We start from the raw sequence: 13,520 nt of genomic DNA on the forward strand, positions 1-13,520 counted from the left end.
TCTAGGTGGAGGATATATGGGTACTTTGTGGTAGAACTCTTGACTTTGCTATCTGTTTGAAATTTTTCACAATAAATGTCAGAAAAACCCATTTCCAAAAAATGTTAATGGAAATTGTCCCTTTATATCTCAACAATGTAATTTTTAATAAAGTCTAAAGACATGCTCAACTAGGGCTTCTCACACTCGGATGTACATACAAATCAGCTACAGGTCTTATCAAATACACATTCAGTAGGCAAGGCTGGGGTAGTTCTAACTACCCTCACCTCCCAGGTGAGGCCTATATTACTAGCCCTTAAATCACACTTTGAGTACCAGGAGGCTTAGAAATAAAAACATCATGATTCTTGTCCAAGAAGAAAACTAACCTAACTGGAGATGCTTAACCTACTGGAGATGATGCAGCTTCAGTGGACAAGCCTGAAAGCAATAAATCAGTTGAGTTTTGAAAAACAGGAATTGAAGGTAAGGCTTTTCAACAGCAGGTTGCAAGTGGGAACCACAGAAGAAAACCATATCATCCCTACTTCTCTTGAAAGCCCTAAATCTACAGGGTCAGTAAGGAGGCATAGACTTGAAATTCTGGACCAAAGAAAAACCTGTTGGATGCCCAAGCCATTAAGAGGATTAGAGGAGGACCAATTTGTAATGCATAAAGACGCTACTAGGGCTGGGATTATGATAGACATGATTCGAAGTTGTGTATCCCTGACCTTGAGGAAGGAACACAAAACTGACAGAGCCAGCCAGTCAACTCAACTGCCAACCCAAGTGAATGGGGGTGGTTGGAGGCATGTAAATTCTGCAAGACCCAGATAAACTCAAAAGGATGGGCAGATACATACTTAATCAAAATAAAAGAAAGTTCAAGTAAACAGTCATGGTCATCTGGAGGCCAATGAATCAATTGTTCAGAAATGCAAATTCCTCTGTTTTCCAAGAGGAGAGTTATTCTTTCAAACTCAATTAGATTCAACCAGTATTTGTTGATCTTGAGGCCCCAAAGACTTCTCCCTTTCTAGAAGAAGAAAGAGCCCTTGCACAAGGAGGGCGCCCAACAAACACTTGTTGACCTGCTGGTTGATTCCCAGCTTCATTCTACTGGCTTCCGACCATGAGCAACAATCATTGGAGGCTTTTCTTCTTAAAGCTACTTAGCTTGGAACTCTAGAGCGGCCTCATTCTTCGTCAATAATCCATTTTGGAATGACCCAACACGAAGGACTTCAGGGGGAAAAAATTCACTTAAGAAAAAAGCTAAAATGAAGGTGGGAACATAAACAGATTGTTTTTCTTAACGGTTCCATGATAAAACATTCCTTTGAGGATTTTCAAAGAGAATCATTAATACTTAAAATTTTCACTGAATGGAAATAAGCTAATTTAGCCAGTACACCCTTGCATTATCCTTCATGCCCATATCTCCAGGGAGATATTTAATCTTTCCCCATTTATTTTTTTTAACTACAGTGAAAAGGCAAACCAGATATTCAAAGAACGGACCCAAAGCCGCGGACTTTGATTAAGATCCAAGCTGATATTATGAAAAACAGGATGGCGGTTCCTCAACAAATTAAAAATAGACTGACCATATGATCTAGCAATTCCACTTCTGGGTATCTACCCAGAGAAATGAAATCAGTATCATGAAGAGATATCCACCCCTTGTGTTTACTGCAGCATTATTCACAATCGCCAAGGTATGGGAGCAATCTAGGTGTCCATGAATGGGTTCATAAAATAAAATAAGACAAATCAGAGAGGGAGACAAACCATGAGAGACTCTTAACCCTAGGAAACAAACTAAAGGTTGCTGGAGGGGAGAGGGGTAGGGGGACGGGGTAACTGGGTGACGGGCATTAAGGTGGGCATGTGATAGAATGAACACTGGGTTCTATGCAACTGATGAATTACTGAACTCTACCTCTGGAACTAATAACATACTGTTAAGTAATTGATTTTAAATAAAATTAAATTTAAAAAAAAAACGTGCTGCATATACAATATCTACACAATGGAATAGTATTTTGCCTTTAAAAAGAAGACTCGTGGAAAAGAAAGTGGTTGTCATTTGCAACAACCTGGGTAAACCTGGAAGACCTTATGCTGAGTGAAATAAGCCAGGCATGGAAAGACCAATAGTGCACGATCTCACTTATATGTGGAATCTGAAAAAACCAAGCACATCGAAGCAAAGGAGAGAGTGGTGGTTGCCAGCAGCTGGGGTGAGGGTGGAGGGATAAGTTGGGGTGATGTTGGTCAAAGAGCACAGACCTTCAGGGATGCAGGATGAGCAATTTGGGGGGATCTAAGGTACGGCATGGTGACTACAGTTAATGATATCACGTTGCACGCTTGAATTTGCTGAGAGAGTGGATGTTAAATGTCCTCACCACAAAAAATTTAAAACATGTGTAACTGGGTGAGGTGATGCATGTGCTGATGACATTGTGGACACTATTTCATACTGTCGATGTACATCAAAGCATCACACTAAACACAGTAAACACACCCAAGTGTTATTTGTCCATTACACCTCAGTGAAGCTGCTGGAAAAGTCTGTAAAAGATGCAGGCTGAGACTTTATGCTCAGTGCCTCAACTGAGGTTATCCTCCCAACTTTCTTTATGCATCACTCTGCTCCTCTCAGAAGAGAGAGTGGACAGGGAGCATGTTTGTGGGCTAAGGAAGAAAAAGGGGAATCTTTGGCAAGTAGAGCATCCCTACCTCCTTCCACTGGGCTGGAAGGAACTTGACCACCTAACTCAACCAACCCCACAAGGAAGGCCCATCTGCTCCAGCCAAGCAGGACAAACAGGGATACATCCCTGCTGAGCATGAGTATGAGCCACTGGCCTGTATCGATGCTCCTTGGGCAGCCCCAGAATGAACCTGGGTTGCCCATCAGCTTAGTGATGATTTGTGCTCTTCCCATGACCCCCATTGTAAAGCAAGGCTTGGAGGTCTGCTAAATTTTGGCCTCTCTTTCCATTCCGGGCTCGCTTCTGGGGAAGGGTGCTCATAAGCTGTGGAATGACCGATGGGCAGCTGTCGGCCAGAAGGGCTGAGAATGGAATGGAATGAGTCAACCTGAAGATGCGCTTTGCAGTGTCTGAATCCCAGGCCTGGAAGTCCATCACCTGACCTGGCTCCCCGAGGGCCTCCCTGCGGCCAAGCAGCCCGCTGGAGGGCCTTGGAAACAGCTGAAATAACAAGAAGGTTGGACAGACCTTTCTGGCAGAGGGCTCTGTTGGTTTTCCAGAGACAAAGCTTCTGATGAGCTGAGGCCAAAAAAGACAGCGGCACAGGGGGAGTGTGATCTCTGGCGGTGGATCACTGTTATTTTACCTGCCAAATCAGAGCGTGGTCATGTGCCCTCCAGGGCCCAGAGTCCCAGGGGGACCACCACGAGGGGCCTGGGTACCAGCTCCCCCGCATGTAGTCTGAACGGATGCCCCCACCACCCCGTGCCTTGTCATCCACCCAGCAAACGTGGACAGAGTGACCAGTCTCCGGCTGTGTGTACAGCAGTGAGCAGGGCACAAAAACCCTGCCCTCGTGCCGCTTACTTTCTGGGAGTGGATGGGAAGAAAGATGATGAGCAAAACGTCAGGGTGGGGAGAAAATTAAGGCAGGAAGCAGCTCATGAGATGCAAAGTAAAAGACTTCAGGGACAGCCTCATGGAGAAGGTCCTTCCAGAAGGTTCTGCAGGAGGAAGCAACGCAGCTAGGGGAAGTTGTGTGGGAAAGGAATGCCAGGCAGGGAATCCAGCGAGGCAAAGGGCTGGCACATGTGAGGAGCAGCAAAGAAGCCACTGTAAAAACAGTGGGGGGAGGAAGGGTGAGTTCCGACCTACATATACCAGAGTTCCTCCTCTGCTTTGCCACAGTGGCAGGCAAGAGAAGATGAGAAGTCAGGAGTCTGTGGCACCGGTGCAGGTGAGCCCAGGTGAGACACAGTGCAGAGGAAGCAGGCTCAGTGCCCGGCACTCAAAATTGAAGGAGGCGGCATTCCATCTTGGGGTCCACCTGCCCTCATGTGACTCTAAACAGTGAGCACATCCTTGAAGGTGTCCTCACCCAAATCCAGGTCCAAGTGGACAGGAGAATCCAGTTACCTTGAGAACCAAGACAAATTCAGGTTATTTAATGTCTATGTGTAATAAACATCCTTATGGGGGGAAAAAAAATCCTTGTGGTCCCTTCCTTTGCCCTGAGACCCTAACATGTCAGTTTAGGGCTGCCCCAACTCGGAAAGATCGTTTTCTTTGAGCATATCTAGGGGGGAGGGTCTCAGTCTTAGCTCAACAGAAGAGGCAAAGGCATTTTTTTTCTGTTTCTTTTTCTTTCAGTTTTAGGGACACGTAATTGACATCCAGCACTATATACGTTTAAGGTATACAACATAATGACATGACTTACATATATTGTGAGATGATCACCCAAATAAGTCTAGTGAACATCCATCATTTACAAGAAAAAGAGAGAGAGAGAAATGGGTTTTTTCCTCGTGATGAAAACGTTTAGGATCTACTCTCTTAGCAACTTTCAAATATACATTGCAACACTGCTAACTACAGTCATCACGGTGTACAGTAGATCCCCAACGCTTATATGTCTTGTCACTGGAGCAAGCCAGACCCTCTTGTTGGGAAGATTACTTCTGTGAAGCCAACAAGGCCAGGACACTCATCCACGTATGACATCCTGCCCAGCCAGCATTCGCTAGAACCACCTGTTGGAACTGTCACAGAAGGAAGCCATGTGGCAGGAGCCAATTTGGGAGAGCAAAGGTGGCATCATGCCATGCCTCTAAAAGCTCAGCAGCCCAGCAGAAATTATATCTGGTCCTTGAACACATGTCAGAAGAACAGAGAAAGTTCTCTGCCCATCAGAGGATGGGGCTCTGAATGACATCCTTTCTCTAAAATTCTATCCTCCACTCGAGAAGAAATATCGTAAGAAATGTGGTGGAGCAGAAAGGATTCAAGGTCAATTACCTGATTCCACTCCTTCATCCACTCCCTGTTTGCTAAGTATTTAAGGACTTTTTACAAAGCAGTATTTACTTATCATTTATAATAAGTAAATTTTACGGAAGTTGTCAAACTTACAAAAGTTGAGAAACTCATGCGTCCCTAACCAGCATCAAGATTCAACAGCTATCCGCACACGGCCAGCCTGTTTTCATCTGTCTCCCCTTCTACTTCCCTTTCTCTGATCCTCCACAAGACACTGGATTATTTTGAAATAAACCTCAAATGTCACATAATTCCATCCGACATTATTTCTATATGTTTCTCTAAAAGATAAGAATTCTTTTAAAATATAACTGCAGCTCTCTTCGTAGCCACTTTTCAAAGTTAATGACAATTTGTTAGTATCATCAAATGAAATGAGTGTTTGAATTCTGCTGTCTCACCAATGTTTTATTTTTTTTCATTGTAAACATTTTTACAATTTTTTAAAAATTCTAATCAGGATCCACACAAAGTTCACCACGCATTTCATATGGTTCATGTGTCTCTTCTCTCTCTCTCTCTCTCTTTTTTAAGATTTTATTTATTTATTTATTCATGAGAGACACAGAGAGAGAGGCACAGACACAGGCAGAGGGGTAAGAGGTCTCCATGCAGGGAGCCCGATGTGCGACTCGATCCCAGGACCCCGGGATCACGACCTGAGCTGAAGGCAGATGCTCAACCACTGAGCCGCCCAGGCACCCATCTCTTCTCTTTTCATGTATAAGTTCCTCCTCTCTCTTCCCTGGAACATATTTGTAAATAAATTCGGTTGTTTGTCCCATAACATTTCTATTTTGGACTTGATTGCACCCATGGTGTGGTTTAAAATGTCCCCGAGCCCCCAATTCCCTGTTAACTGACTTGTAGATCTAATGGTGAGATCTGATCCAGGTTTGACTTTTTTTGGCAGGCCCACCTCCTACACCTGTCCTTCTCCCTGTCATGTTAAGATCGATCAGTGGTCCGTGTGGCAAACTTTCACTTTTCCCTGCATGAGAATTGGAAGCTTTCTACTAAATGCCACGTGCTATCTTTCCTATTTTTGCAGATTTATGATTTCCCAGGGTTTATTCCACCTCTATAATGAAACATGCGGGATTCTCTAATGAATGGAATATTCGTGTCCTCCCCAGATGTGTATGTTGAAGCCCTAACCACCATGTGATGGTATTGAGATGGGGCCTTTGGGGAGGGGATTGGGGCAGATGAAGTCGTGAGGGTGGGACACTCCCGATGGGACTAGTCCCTTTATAAGAAGAGACCGGAGGTACACTTGGGTAACTCAGTGATTGAGCGTCTGACTTCAGCTCAGGACATGGTCCTGGAGTTCCGGGATCGAGTCCCGCATCAAGATCCCCTGCATTAGGCCTGCTTCTCCCTCTGCCTCTCTCTGTGTCTCTCATGAACAAATAAATAAAAATCTTTAAAAGAAAAAAAAAGAAACTAGAGAGCTGGGTCTTTCTCTCTGACGGGTGACGGGTGAAGACACAGCAAGAAGGTGGCCTTCTGCAAGTCAGGAAAAGAGCCCTCTGCCAGGCACCAAATCAGCTGGCACCTTGATCTAAGCCTTCCCCGCCTCCAGAACTGCGACAAATACGGTTCTGTTGTGTAAGCCCCGCAGTGTGTGGTGTTTTGTTACGGCAGCCCGAGCCAACCAACACAGATTCCAGCTAAGCTCTAACCAAGAACCTCTGAGGCGGAGTTCAGGGCATAGGAAGTAAGGAGAGATCCAGTGAAGCAGTTACTGGGCAAATTTGCCTTTTGGAAATCGATTTGGGGGATGTGGTGACCTGTCTCCAGAAGAACGTGCACCCAGGATTCAGCATAGTCATTTCCTACCTGTGTGATTTTGGATACCTACCAAACAAACAAACAAACCCCCACCAAAACAAAACAGAAAAAATGAAAAACAAACTCTCTGCCTCAGTTTACCCACTTCCCTGAAAAACAAAGCCACAGTCAACTTCCTCCACCCCAAACACAACGCGAGGATGAAATAATCCAACACAAGTGTCTGCTGTCCATAAGTGTTCCGAAACATTGGCCACTGTTATCCCGCCCCTCTGTTGTGTTGAGAGAAACAGATGATCACAAATATGAGAACGCTTTGAAAAAGTTCTAGAAAGCCCAAAGCATCACTAAAATTGATATGAAGCAAAACTATTCTGAGGGTCGATGGTGAAATCTCGACTCCCTGTAGCCATTGGCCGTCTTGGCCATAACCGTTTGCCAGCGTGTCCTCCTCGTAGATCCCGCAGCCATAAACACCAGGGTCGCAAATGGGCCAAAGAGAAAGAGAAGAGTCCTTCTGGTTTGTGTATTCAGAGCTCCAAACTGTAGTTCCTCGCCACACAGTCCCATGGTGGTCTGTGCGGTTTTGGCCAAACCTGAGCTAGGTCCTTGTGCCGGGGGAGACTCGGTGACAGTCGACATGGTCTTTGGAATACTCCACCTACCTGCCAGCAAATCTGGTTTTAGACAGTTTAACAGTAGGGGGTCAAGCCGAGACGCAGAGTGGGTGTGAAGGAAATCCCCCCTTGGATGCCAACGAAAAGTGGGAGTCACATGTTAATATCAGAAATACGAAAAAAACAAAACAAAAAAAAAAAGATTTGCCCCTGGCCCTGGGCTAGGTGCTCCAGCCAGAGAAGTCACAAGTCTAGGCTGTAAGGTGCATAAGGACAGGAATGTCTATGTGCTTTACGGGCTGCATAATCCTGGTACCCGGCCCAGAGGAAGTCCAATCAATATTTGCTGAATGAGGGACGCCTGGGTGGCTCAGCGGTTTAGCGCCTGCCTTCGACCCAGAGCGTGATCCTGGAGTCCCGGGATCGAGTCCCACAGCGGGCTCCCTGCGTGGAGCCTGCTTCTCCCTCTGCCTGCATCTCTGCCTCTCTCTCTCTCTGTCTCTCATGAATAAATAAATAAAATATTTTAAAAAATATGTTTGCTGAACAAATGCATCAAACATGATCAACGATGGCCAAGCCCGCTCTGTCCCGCCCAGAAAGCTCAGCTCAGCCTCATCATGTCCCTAACCTCAGATGGCCTTTGTGAGCTCCGCTTCCTCCCTCGTAAAAGTGCACCTGTGGAAATGCTGCTTTAGGTAATGATGACACGTGTGTCCTGTCTTGTGAACTAGACAGTAAACAGTCGGAGAGGAGGGACGGCGTTCTCTGGGGTGTGGTTTTGGGGCCTGGGAAACAACCACATTCATCAGGGCTCGTGAGTGGGCTGTGATGAGCAGAGATGGCCCAGATGGAAGAGCTATGGCTGTGGAAGGAAGGATGGACACTCCCTGCCTCCAGTTGCACCGCAGACTCCTACCAAGCATGTGGGCTCCCCCGAGGAGGCCAGAGCCCTCCACCAACCACGGCAGGACAGGGCCCCTCCTGGCCTCATGTCCATAGGGCAGCCTGGAGCAGACTTCCAGCTTCCAAGAACCATCCCCTGTCCCCCAGCCATCTGGAAATGAGCGGATGCACAGGTCCTAATGGGTTAAAATCGAAGCCTAACACTGTGTATTGTTCCAGGGAGCAGCAGGACAGGCTGTGCGTGTTTAGACAAGAAGGGGGGAGAGCCAGCATCTCCCTTTAGGCAAGAAACGTAGCAGGAGAGCAGGTTTTTATTCCTTGGCCTTGAGCAACATGGTGGGTGGAGCAACTCCAACAACCATCCAAAGAAAGCCTGATATAATCGGGGCAAAACCTAGTGGTCCCACACGCTTTCCAACACGGCCAATTAGACTTCGTGCCTGGCACCCGTGTCTTAAGCTTTTAACACGGCAAGTACTCACTCCTGAAAGCAATGTGATGAAGATCACTTTATTCTGACGATCCTGATTTTTCTTTTGTGGTGAGGATCTTTACAACAGGCTTCAGACGGTCTTTAGAGACCTCCTCGAGGTGACATTCTCTCTTTTTAAGTAGTAAGAGGATGGCAAAACCAGAGGAGCAGTGACTATCAAGACTGAGAAGGCTAAGAACAAATATCAGGGTTGACATCAAGTAAAACTCCCTCCAGAGTTAACGAGACGTACCCAGTGATGCATCATCAACGCTGGGCTGAATGGTAACCAGGCATGATCGAGATCAGATCATCAGAGGCCATGGATGGGGAGGGGACCTTCTGGTTCCCAAACTCAGCACCTTTTGCTGTTCACTCCTTCCCCTCCTTGTCCCCCTTGCCAGTCCTTGTAAGGTCTTTCCTGGTTCTAGGTTTCTCTAGAGGACTCAGCCCTCCAGCCAAGAGTTAAGGAACCTCATCATGATCCAGGCACATCACTAACCTGCTAAGCTCCTTACACATGGTAACTCAGTTAACCTAGCAACACAACGTTAAGCCCCCCACATGACAGCCCTATGCAGTATTTTTTTTAAGATTTATTTATTTATTTATTTATATTTATTTATTTATGATAGAGAGAGAGAGAGTCAGAGACACAGGAGGAGGGAGAAGCAGGCTCCATGCCAGGAGCCCAACGTGAGACTCGATCCCAGGACTCCAGGATCGTGCCCTGGGCCAAAGACAGGCGCTAAACCGCTGCGCCACCCAGGGATCCCCCCTAGGCAGTATTATTATCCCCCCTTTCACGGATGAGCTGACCGAGGTACACAGAGGTTCAGTAATTTGCTCAACTAGTCAAGAGCAGACCTGGGATTCAAGGTCTAGAGCCGATGCCCACGTGTGCTTTACATAGTACCTCTCAATTACACAGCCCCAAGCTGGCCTCACGAGGCTCACTGTGGTGACTCTCAGGTTTGTTTTCTTACCCCAAGGAGAATTTATCCAAGAGGGTGGGGACCACAGCTTTCTTGTCCTACAGTGGCCTGCAGATTTTTTTGCTTGGGTATCCTCTAAAGACTTTGGAAAAAACAATAAACCCTCTCGGGGTCAGTCAGCACAGGCCGCTGTTAACAAAACGCCAGAGACTGGGTGACTTATACAATAGAAATCCATTTTCCAACAGTTCTAGTGGCTGGAAGCCTGGGATTGGAAGCCCAGCACGGTTGGGGGAGGGCTCTGTTTCTGGCTTGCAGACATCTGCCTTCTCACTGTGTCCCCCAAGGCTGTGTTCTTTTAAGGTCACTAATTCCATCCTTGGGGCCCCACCCTCATGGCCTCATCTAACCTAATCACTTCCCAGAGACTCATCTCCAAATACTATCACATTGGAGTTTGGGTTTCAATATCTGAATTTGGGGGCTGCTGGGGGCCCACATTCAGTCCATACCATGCAGTGTTTTTGTTTTTAAAATTTTATTTTTTTATTTTAGAGAGAGAGAGAGAGAGAGAGAGAGAGAGAGAGAGAATGAGCGGCCGGGGGGGGCAGAGAAAGAAGGAGAAGCAGACTCCCCGCTGAGCAGGGAGCCCAATGTGGGGCTCAATCCCAGGACCCCAGGATTATGACTTGAGCCGAAAGTAGATGCTTAGCCAACTGAGCCACCCAGGCGCCCCCACCCTCATGCAGTTTTAAGTTATGTTCAATGTTTCATGTTAGCTGCAAAAGATATTGTTTCAATTGTATCTGTAAATGTTTGTTTTTTACTTTTACAGTAAATGGTTTTTACTTTTACAGTAAAACGATTTCATTTTTTTTTCAGTAAAACTATTTTAAACCACTCTTTCAAATGTATCCAGCGTAAGATAAACATCAGAGTAATAGAAAAACCATCATCACTCATTTAAAAATTACATGGGAACACTTCTCATTAGGTCAGAAATTTCCTATCGTTTCATTTTTCTCTTTTTCAAAACTGTATTTCCATTCTATCTCAATACGATATACTTGTATGTTCAAAATTATTTAATGAAAAAAATTACTTAATGATCCTAGGTCTCTGAACACAGATTTTGTGTACTAATTGAAATTTTGTTATTTACATCTCAAGGTCAAAAAAATCCCTTCTGGGTTGAATGATTATCACAATTATTACTATAAGTGATCATTTATCATCGAACAACATATGTGGTATATCTGGACAAGCTATTACTACTGCCAAAGCATCTTTACAAGATGGACTGGGGGATGGGACATACTGACTTGAACAAAGAGGCCTCCCTGACACAGTATTTCAATGCTCCCCCCAGAGATGTTTTCAGCTGGAACAGTGCACCTTGGTGAGATCCTGGCTCTGGTTATGCTGGAGAAGCCAACCATGCAAGACTAACCCAGCGCTAGGCCTGCCCCACAGTGGGTTCTCAGACAAATTGGCTTTCGCAGAGAGCTCATGTTCTGAAACCCCACTGCCCTAAAACTATCTGTGCCTCAGGTCCCTTGGCAAATCTGCACAGACACACACACACACACACACACACACACACACACCCTGGGAGAATGCGTTCTCATTTGAAGCGTTCTGCCTTCCCTCAAACTGTTAAATGTGGGGGTTAGAGGAGGCTCCCCAACCCACAAGATAAGCCCAACACATCTACCTGGAATTTCTACACAGAAGTTTGTGGGTTTCTCTGCTGTCTGGAGAAGCAGATATTAACGTTTTCAAGCAATAATTTGCTTCAAATACACATGGTTCCCATTCCCCACCCTCACTCCCACCCCACCACCTGGCACAGGCCCTCAGGTGAGATAGTGGGTGGTGGTGCAGAAACAGGAAGGGGGGGTGAATGGGGGGGGGTGACCAACACCTCCTCATAGGAATCCCCTCAAATGCTGCCCCTCTTCATGGCTGCTCCGAAGACCCAGACCCTTAAAAGCAGGCTGCTCCTCTCTGAGGTCCACACAGGATTCCTTTCAGTCTACTTACCCAAGTTTAAGTTCTCACGGGCTGGTAAATGCAGTGAGCTTATTTGCAAGCCAGGGTCATATCTGCCTAGCAACCCAACATGAAGACTAGAAGGGCTATAAACGTAGACAGAGAACAGGCTGGCCAACTTTGCACAAAGGAATCTGTTCTCATGCAAATGACCCAAAGCAAGATGGCTAGAAAGAGAGAGCAGAGGGGATAGCCTCAGGAGCCAATTTATTTCCCCAGAAGATGTTGAGGGACTTTTAAGGGCATCATCACAGCCTTGCCCACTGTAAATGAAGCACCGGAGGGGCTCTGCTGCCACTGGGCTTATGGCAGACACAAGAGAAGATACTAAAAGGGGAGCTGAACCCTAAACTTCAAATCCTGATTTTTCTGGTTCTGTCGTCCAGACTCCAAGGGTTCTTTTGTTCGCATTTAGAACTAAACAGAGTTAGTTTTGTTTGGGGGGGTTTTGATTAGCATGGTAATGCAGTGCTTTCCCTCTCTTTGCTTTCTCGGGAGGAGTGAAAAAAGCAGGGGTTTTCACGCTTGGTCTCACTAGGAAAGGGACCAAGGTGGAGCCAGCCTCTAACCAGGGCGAGCAAAAGTCACTGGCTTGTGGCTGGCAAGACCGGAGAGAGACTGGGTTTCCAACCTCCTCTCTGTTCCCCAAATGCAGGTGACAGATGTCATCTTTGGATGAGGTTCTGCAGCAAAAAGGGCCAGGGTGTGTCTATAAAAGTTGTGAAACCTTGGGTGAATCCCTCTGGTGCTCTGTGCCTCGACAACTCTCATCTGTAAAATGGGGATAGTGTCAACGGCAGAATGTTACCCCTGCAGAATGAGGTTAAAGTTAGATCACATGGGGACACCTGGGTGGCTCAGTGGCTGAGCATCTGCCTTTGGCTCAGGTCATGATCCCAGAGCCCTGGGATTGAGTCCCACATATGGCTCCCCAAAGGGAGCCTGCTTCTCCCTCTACCTCTGTCTGCCTCTGTGTGTCTCAAATAAATAAATAAATAAATAAATAAATAAATAAATAAATAAAAAAAATATTAAAAAAATAAAAGATCACATGTATGTATGGCATTTAATACAGTGTTGGAAAAAAAGAAAACATGCAAAAAAATCAATAAAAGGACTAATATTAAAATAATAGCAATTTAGTATTCGTGTGATGATCATTGCAGTAATGCCTCCCCAGAGAACTGTGCTTTCACTCTGGTCAAATACTCAGATGTGACTTTCTCAATTATTCATTCACACCTAGAGCTTTGGGCATGATTTGCCTAATGTTTTAAATCAAGAATCTGAAGCACCAGGAACTTCCCAGACTTGATTTGAATCGCTTAGTTATAAGTAATGGGCTACACCCATAGGTTCCCAATACCCAATACAGTAGATACTGTGCCATAAATATGACAATTCCATACTAAGAGCAGTGGCAGGTCCTAACGCACGGCAAGATCCTAAATGTCCAAGATTACACTTCGAGTCAGTCCAGTTTTAGCAATGCTGTCATTTCAGTGATTCGAGTCATTTTTTAAACATCATCACGTCTGGATTCTTTCAAGAACAACTCGAAAAAAAAGAATCTTTTGCGGGGCTGGAGGGGTGTTGGAGTCAGCAATCGGTATGGTAAGCCATAAATAATAGCAACAATAAGGGCTAATGGGCACCTGGGACTCCCCGCATGCCAGTCACTTTGATCTGCACTTTACAGGCATCATAAAGCCTTCGATTC

The 13,520-nt window shown here is 45.8% G+C and overlaps 1 protein-coding gene across 10 annotated transcripts in view; it reads right to left on the reverse strand.

The window, feature by feature from the left end:
* The window catches only part of ARSG (arylsulfatase G), a 109,083-nt gene that overhangs the window by 67,508 nt on the left and 28,055 nt on the right, over positions 1-13,520 (reverse strand). The window contains exon 1 of one of the 10 annotated variants that reach the window (XM_072781038.1): positions 11,792-11,916. The exons of the other annotated variants lie outside the window; for them this stretch is intronic. The gene's annotated coding sequence lies outside the window, so the exon portion shown is untranslated. Of the gene's footprint in view, positions 1-11,791; positions 11,917-13,520 lie in introns of those variants that run through there. 10 annotated transcript variants of the gene reach the window in all.

This window comes from Canis lupus, chromosome 16 (genome assembly GCF_048164855.1).
Source record: "Canis lupus baileyi chromosome 16, mCanLup2.hap1, whole genome shotgun sequence".
Classification (NCBI taxonomy): Eukaryota; Metazoa; Chordata; class Mammalia; order Carnivora; family Canidae; genus Canis; species Canis lupus.